This window comes from Schistocerca piceifrons, chromosome 5, assembly GCF_021461385.2.
Source record: "Schistocerca piceifrons isolate TAMUIC-IGC-003096 chromosome 5, iqSchPice1.1, whole genome shotgun sequence".
Lineage (NCBI taxonomy): Eukaryota > Metazoa > Arthropoda > Insecta > Orthoptera > Acrididae > Schistocerca > Schistocerca piceifrons.
In genome coordinates this window covers 39,133,533-39,142,458 of record NC_060142.1, presented here as the reverse complement: position 1 = coordinate 39,142,458, position 8,926 = coordinate 39,133,533, and the positions used below count along the sequence as shown (strand labels likewise).

The 8,926-nt window shown below is 40.7% G+C and overlaps 1 pseudogene; it reads right to left on the bottom strand.

Annotated features, from left to right (window-relative positions):
- Positions 1 to 2,948: 2,948 nt before the first annotated feature.
- Positions 2,949 to 3,066, bottom strand: LOC124799884 (annotated as a pseudogene).
- Positions 3,067 to 8,926: the final 5,860 nt, after the last annotated feature.

The following is an 8,926-nucleotide window of genomic DNA, read 5'->3' as shown; positions in this document are numbered from 1 at the left end:
GTCTGATATCTGTAGCTGTCATAGTTTTTGAGAAAAGTGTACCAGAAGGTCAAAAAATGTAGTTTTGAGAAAAATGGTATTAAAGTTTTACATGCAAGAAAGTAATGTACAATGTCATACAGACACACTATTAAAACATTCCAGGGCTATACTGTGGCTCAGCTTCTTGATATTTATCTTCTTTTCCTCTTTTCTTTGATCTTCTGGCTACCCTGGCCTCCTTGGTAGCATTTCCTGCAGAAATATCAGCATAACGGATACGGTCCATGTCAATCTTTTTCAGTCCCCTTTCAGTATTGATACCATCCTTTGTTCCCAAGAGTCTTAGTAAATCAGTATTCTTTGACACACCAGCATTGAAGCACATCACTGCATCAAATTTTAGTGTTTCTTTTCTAACGAAAACAGTTTTTCGTAGCCTTGTCCAAATGACAGAATTCAAACTTTCATTTGGGTTTTGAGTTTTTCCATGAAGACACTTTTTCAAGAGCTCTTGCTGGCTAAAGTCTCTGAAAATGGGTTTCACAGCTAGTAGGATTTTTTTCTGGAATTGAATATTTGGGCTTATAGCTGGAAGATGTAGCTGAGTTGTTGAATTTGCGCCAGCTGTCAGGTCCCCGTGGGCAAAGGTTATGTTGTGGTTCCTCATCTGTTGGAATTTTATGAAAGAATATAGCCCAGATGGCTCTCCTCATTGCTTCCACATTGTTGCAGTTATTTCTAATGCTCATACTATAATAAGTCTGGATCCTGTCTATTTCAGCCTTTTTTACCTTTCATATCTTTAGAAGTCATGATCCCATTCTTTTCTGTACATGTCCTATACATTCCAGTTTATTAATTTTGACTCTAAGGCCATAAGGTTTATCTTCTGCCACTTTATGATAAGCCTTACTGGCCCCGTCCCCAAGATAGCCTGTATAGAGGATGCCTCTTGACTGCACAGACCTCTTGAAAATGTTAGCAACACCAGCCACTTCCATGCCTCCACTAGAACCACCATAGTCCTTTTTGCACACATGTCGTATGATGGGATTTTTGCTACAGATGTCACAGAACTCAGTAATAATTTCAATATCCAGAACCTTCCCAGTATCAAAAGAAGTTGCTGACACAATTAAGGATGTATGCCCACGTTTCTGTCAACTGCCATCAAAACCAGCAGAAATTTGCCTTGGGTCAGATTTCATATCATTCAACTGAACTGTTTCTTTGGCTGCTTTCAACATTGTAGATTGACTTACCGCAGCTACAACTGCACCAATAGTCTTGTTGTAAACATCGAACTTTCTTGGAGGTGCAGGAATGTTCATCATTGCACAAAGAGCAGCACCTGCACTTCGCCATTTTCCAATAGATCTAAGTGCATACACTAATCTTCTATTGTTTTCATATAATCTGCTTCTTGTTACGTGGGATGACATTGTATTGGCAGTACAGTTACATTCCAAACATGTCAAAACCACATTACAAACAATTCCCTTGGTTTTCACCACATCTTCGTGCAAAGTAACGTTTCCACCACAGTTTTTTACAATTTGTGTGTTTTTCGATAAGTTCACGTAATAACCTCATGGAGATCAGAATGTTTGTGTCAGTAACAACAGAAACACTGTTCACACAGTCACACATTTGAGAGGCACTTGGAAAACCCGCAGCACCTAGAAGCTTCTTGCTTGAAGCACTGACACTCGCACTGACTTCACTTTCAATATTATTTTCTTCCCTCTGTTCAAAACTAGCAGTTTCGCAGTTTATTTTTACATATTTATCTACAAGAAACTTAGGCTTATATCCAAACTTCCTTATTCTACCAATTGTGTTATAACGTTTCACAAAATCATTACATTTGTATCACCAAGACGTAAACAACTAGGATGAAGAAACTGACAAACAATAGTAGACAATGCAGACAGGCTGGCAAACACCAGAATAACAATTCTCTCTTGCAACCCAAATAAAGAGTATTTATATTCGTGGAACATAAATGATTGTTGTACTATAGTCAATGCTGACTACTGCGTAAGACACAGCAAAAATGGACGTGGCACTAGTTACCATGCTTCACAAACAAATTAATAACTCCGAATCTAATAATCAGATTTGTATGAAACAAACGGCATTTTGTAGCCAAATAATTGGAGCATAGATTAAGACTAAAAATAAAAACTCGATTTTTTTGAGCCTGTTCGCGACTGTCCCCCCTTAAGTTGTAATTGTATCGCACGAAAAAAGTATTTTATTTGTCATTTGTTACCGACTTCAACCTTAAAATTGAAACATTTTCGAAAGTCTGAAGCAATATCTTGTCTACATCAATGTTGGTAACAGGAAAAAATCTTCTAGACTCTCGACTCCTGGGAGGAATAAAGTCTCTGCACACCTAATCACGTTTGTACGGAAACCTTAGGCGCAAATACTACTCGCACCAGACGATTTCTCTTTAACACCATAGACAATCCTTTTAGGAATTGCTTTGCATTGCTACCAAAAATACTGTCTTTTCTTCTCTGCTCTATTTTACAAATGAGACGTCTCATTTGTTTATACGTCTCTAGCATACTTAAGTCAGACCTCACTAATGTTTTAGGTACAATTTGCCACTGCTTCCGAATACTATTTAAGAAAGTGAAGTAGGCATTAGGTAACAGTCCTTCCTCTGGGTCATCTTTAATAAATATGTTAGATAGTAATTTTGGACACTCAGCACTTCTATTGCAGTAACTCTTAATTGCTTACTAATACTGAAACCAAAACTAATCTCCTCCGAAACAAGCCATGAAGGCCCATGGTACCGACCCGCCGCCGTGTCATCCTCAGCTCAAAGGCGTCACTGGATGCCGATATGGAGGGGCATGTGGTCACATGTCAGTTTCCGAGACCGGAGCCGCTATTTCTCAATCAAGTAGCTCCTCAGTTTGCCTCACAAGGGCTGAGTGCATCCCGCTTGCCAACAGCGCTCGGCAGACCGGATGGTCACCCATCCAAGTGCTAGCTAAGTCCGACAGCGCTTAACTACGATGATCTGACGGGAACCGGTATTCCCACTGCGGCAAGGCCGTTGGCTACCAATTTCGAAGCAGTCTAGAAATGGCTGATGTCAATAAGAGCCACCTAGTTGAAACGTGCCTCAAAATTTCAATCCTCTGCAATTCCGCAAACTCAAAGAACGATTTCAATTCTTCTCCTCTTTTTGCTGAGGCAGAGAAGTGGTAACATAACTTTAAGACTATTTTTTCACCATCAATATCTATTGCAAACTTAATGTACTTACGTTGAGAATGAGCTGCCACTTCCTGTACCAAGTGTCGATCCTGTGCAGGATTTCTCTTACCTCGCTACGTATTTCCGCCGTAGCGACTGTCTTGTGTCAACGGTACCATCAACAAATAGTCACAATGATCTTCCAATGTTATCCACCAAATAAGTCATATATAACGTGTACAGTAGTGGCGTTATAGCACTCGATTCACGTACAACCCGAAGCCACTTTTACAGCTGACAATTTTACCCCATTAATGTTCAGTTCTAGTTGCTACATAGTCCTAAATCTAGCCGTAAAGCTGCCCCATTATAAAAAAAACAAGTCCATAAGATTATTTAACATCACGCCATTCAGCAATTCACCGTTGTGGTTACAGACTATCTGGAGTTTCCCTGGGTAACGCGAGTCTCACTCTATATGCCCCTTTACCACAATTGCACTTCTTTTCTTTTTTCTTCATTCAGAAAAATTTACGCTGATATTTTATGAGGTACAGGACAGTCCAGTCATCTTACCACAATGTAATGTGACCATTAGGCACGTCTCCCACGATCGGAATTATACTGAGTGCAAATACTCGTTGCTAAATGTGAGGATGACAACAGAGACGAGCATATCCGTCACATGTTGTGCCGGAATCCAACAAACTAACGTGTACGACGTCTTATTGTTTCACGTCAACAGTACCTAATAATCACTATCTGGTTTAGACATAACACTTGTTACAACTGTAGCAGGTGGTAAGGTGGCCAGGAAAATTTTTATCGAGAAGTTTCGTGTACGTGATTCGACTGTACAGTTTTAGTATCGTGATGATAGATCAGTAGCCACTGTTCCTTTATTCCTTCACTTTATCAGCGAAAGTGAAGGCTCTCTCCTGCTCAAAATCGCTGGTTTCCCAGCCATTTCTCCCTGTACAGATCAAGTGATGTACTCGCGGGGAACACTGAACTCATGCAAATGATCTATGACAGATATTACTTCATTGTATTTTTTGGTAAAACATTAATTAAAAGAGTCGGACAAGACAGCTGCAAGCAATATATTAATAAAGCACGGGATGAGTGAGGTAGCACAGGCCAACTCAAATACAAACAGAATGAGAAAAAGGTTACATAAAATATAGAACGTTGCTACCAGTTACAAAAACTGGTGATTGTACTCAGCCGTGCACCTCTTCGTTCGACGCGAATCGATGGCCATGAATGTATTTCCGTAAGGCTCCAAAATATGGAGATCACATTGGGTGGGATCGGGAAGATGTGAAAGGGTTTCCCAGCGAAACTTCTACGGCGTAGTAGAAACAACAGGCGGGAAAATCATTACGACCTTTTTCTTTGACTGGAAGAGCCACTGCTCACTGGCGAACACGGTGCCACAATTAACCCACAGCGGGACGTGGACACTCTGCAAAAGCTGAAGCGCGTCATCAGGCGTAAACACCCAGCAATGTTAAACACCCAGCAATGTTGACGAACGGCAGTATTCTCCCGCAGGTTAACGCCAACCCGCATGTTGCGAAGGTTGTTTCCATTACGCTGCAGAGGTTCGCTGGGAAGCCCTTACACATCCTCCGCACAGTTCTGATACCTCCCCATGCGATTTCCACATTTTTGGAGCTCTGAGGAAAGACGTTTGTGGTCGTTGATTTGCTTCGAATGAAGAGCTGCATACCCGGGTACAATCATGGTTCGGCAGGCAACCGCAATTTTTTTTACCTGAAGGCGTTGACCGCCTTGTCTCGCTGTGGGATAAATGCGCTGACAGTTATTACGATTACTTTTGAAATAATAAACAGTTTACTTACGTTTCTTCCATCAGTTTCGTTTTCATTTGACTGCCCCTTATAATTCTTTCGAAAGGAGAGATTATATAATACTATTAACTTTCACAGTAATAAGGGACAATAAATCAGGTATATGAGGCCAGTTATTAAGATCATTAAGGTTCTCTTAACGTTGTCGTGCCTTACTGATGTTACAGCAGAAAATTATTAGGTTAAATTCTTAACTTCCTCAGCTTCCTGCTACGAGAATTTCTTACTGACAGTTAATTTGTTTCTTTTCCTATGTTCATATTGAATGATTAATATTTCTGTGGTTCATATCACATCCTATTTTACACGGACGGTGCATCTTTGTCATTGTATACGTTATACTACAGATAGGAAAACTATTTCATATAATTATATTTCTCACTGCAAAAAAAAAAAATGTTCTAAAGCAACAGAAAATACTGCGAAATAGGTGTAAAACAAAGGATAGGGGTCTAGACAGAGCGATTCTGAAAGAAACAAGTTTGACTGTCCAGAGGGCAAAGTGCGAAAGCTTGAACGAATATTATCAAAAGATCTCTCACAAAGTCCAAAGAAATTCTTGTTACACGTAAAGTCTGTTAGGGGCACCAAAAGTGGTGCCCACACTCTTCGATGACAGAGGAACTGAAACTGAGTATAGCTAAGCAAAATAAGAAATACTGAAATCTTCAATATTTGTATTCCTGGCTTCCTCAGTTGTGTAATATTACGGTATACTGATGATTTTTACTTTTCTACCGTCTAACTCCAATCATTCAAACACAATTTTAGTGCTATACGCGTTTCGCCTTTATTCTCTGCAAGGCATCTTCAGTGACCTTTAATATGTACATATTTTTACTATTTAGTTTACATTTTCGGGCAATTCACGTATAGGTTATAAACAGTTCTAGTGGTTGGTTTTTTCTACGACCTTAGTAATATTTTAAATTCTACTTACAGATTGCGTGAACGATTTTCTACAGATTATGTTTCTGTTTCATTTTTGGTGCTGTTTCTCTTCTTATAATGGCCACTTGGGGTTTTTATTTTCCACATTTCACAGCACTAGGAACCGAACACTTATTTTGATGCAATGTTTTGGTTAGTGTTGTCGACTGCCGGATGCTTTTTCCAAAGATCGAATGTTATTGCCAATTTTCGAGTGTAATTTTTGAGATATCTGTGATCTGTTTGTGTATGCATGTGTGTGGATGTGTGTGTGTGCGTTTTTGTGTGAAATAGTGTTTGTTTTGGTGAGCTTTTAGTGTGTGTGTGTGTGTGTCCAGAAGGGGAAGAGACAGGGGAGGGGAGGGAGATACGTTTTTTTTTTTTTTTTTTTTTTTATGTGCGAGAAGGATGATTTGTATCTTATTATTTCTTATATTAAGTGTAGTAGGGAATCTGTACTCATGTGTGTTTGCTCGTTTATCACATGTCTGAGCTCATCAATGGCTTTCGCGATGTGGAAGTTTTCTTCCATTTGTATAAGGTATTTATCATGGTTGTTTATTCTCATTATTTTCATTTCTTCTACCATGTTTGTAGGATGGTGGTTATGGTGTTTTGAATGTTCTGCAAATGTGGAATGATTTCTTCCGTACTTCCAACACTTGATATGTTCTTTGCACCGTGTTTTAAAATTCCTGGAGTCATGCCTATATCGTATACTGCGTATGGCACGAAAATTGTGTTTCATTCAGTTGTAGTTAGACATTCCAAAAGTAAAAATAATCCATGTACCGTAATACTGAAACCTGTTTTCAAATGTTCTTTTACAAAGGGAAATCAAGGAGAATTGACCTAGTGTTCTTCTCGCACCACCGCGAAGATGAATAAGCCACATATTAATGTCAGTAGGGTTGAGAGACAAGTGAAATAGCCAAAATTTAAAAAATGTTCCGGGGCCCAACGGGATCCTTATCTCATTCTACAAAGAATACGTGGCTGAGTTAGCCTGTTCTTTACCCACAACATACCGTATATACCTCGAACAAAAAACTGTGCACAGTAACTGGGGAAAAGCACAGGTCACTCCATCTTCAACAAAGGTATCAGAAGTGATACACGAAACGATCGTCCAATATCCTTAGCATGGAACGACCATGAGGGTCGTTCGGGGGTTACGCAGATGTCAGGCTTTGGTTCATAGGTACCACATTAGGAAAAGGCAATCTGTCTACAGAAGAGATTGCTTACAATACTCTCATGCGACCCATCAGCAATATTGCTCTGGTGTGCGTGATTCATAGTAAAACTGATTAACACGGGATTCTGAACGTAAAGAAATTGGGCAGTTCGATTGGTCACAGGTTTTTTTTATCCTTGGAAAGTGTCATAGCAACCAGCTTTAAGTGAGCAATCTAGTAACATGTTACCATGCATTACGCAGTACTCCCGTAGGAGTTGCGAAGGTAAGATTTGGTTAAGGTTATAGCTGTCGTTCTTCGCATGCTCTGTATGCGAATGAATCGGGAAGAAGCCCTGACAAGCGGCACGATGGGAGCCCTCCCACAGTACCGCAGGCATACACTCCACAGTGATTTGCAGGTTGCAGGTATAAATGTGAATGCCTCAATAAGGCTTCTTCCTAGGAGTAGTACACTGCTACCGATGCCGTATGTAAATAAATTATTGATTGTGTCCTTTACGGAAAAAACCAGTACATTGTTTAACAAATAGAAACATTGCTCGTAAATTAATTTCTGATAAGAAAGAGTGACGTGTGTGTGTCACAAATCCTCAAGACAATGCCATACGAACAAGTATTTCCAGATGATATTCTACTGCTACAATGACCGCTGTCAGGATTGCTGGGAGCGTTGACGTTTTCAGAATAGAAGAGACATTGTCGGACCTGAAGAGACGCCAAGTGTTGGTCCTTACCTTCGGGGGAACTCCTTCAGTGAGCACAGCTGGGCTGTATGCCGGACCCATAGCGCGGGCAGTCACCTCGCCCCAGTCCAGGAATTATTCCGTAATGGGTAAAATAAATTAGTGGACTCATGCCAGCAGTGTTTGTAGAGCTCAGTGCGAGGCACCTAGTGTAAGCGAAGCTCCCAGCAGCGGTGGCGGTTGTTTTCTTTACACTGGCGTGTTGGCAGCCCTGAGAGCGCGCACGGCGGTGCTTCCCCGTGAGATACGCCCCGGCAGACAACAGACGCTCTGTGCGGCCGGATGCGCTCTCGTTACGACCGATATAACGGCCACACTCCGCCCACGAAAGCAGACCCCACCTCCTCTCACGTAGAGCTCTCGGCCTTGGGAATTAACAGGCAGCAGAAGCAATAGTAATACGTAGTAGACTTGGATATTTTTACAAAGATACTGGATATGTCATGGTATTTAGTATCAGAGGAAAGTATAATTTACTTACACATGCCGCTGCATACATACAGCGCTATTTACACAAGAATTGGACATGTAGCTTATCTACTGCTTGTCATTAAAACTGCAGCTTCAGGAAGAATAGCAAGTAACGAGCTTTTGCTCTTTGTGCCTACACAGTACAGTAGGGAGAATAAATTCAATTTTTAGGTGATTTACAAGTAGACAGGGAGAGATATTTTCCACATAGAGGTGTCACCTCCTGCCATCAACAATAACTGTTACCCAGCTGGTCATCGAGTCGAATTCTATACAGAGTTCATCAATCGCAGTCGTAGGGAGTGGTGGGTTGCCAATCTATCGGCAACCCATGACCAGACGTTTACAGTGGGTGAGAAGCCGTTCTTCTCAGAATTTTCACTTCTGGGCAACATTTGACTGTAGAGGATCAAATTTTGAACGTTTTGATGCAAGGAATCGAAATCTAGAAATGTGAAATAAAGTGTCAACAGCACTTTTCATTTTCTGCGCATTTGGTA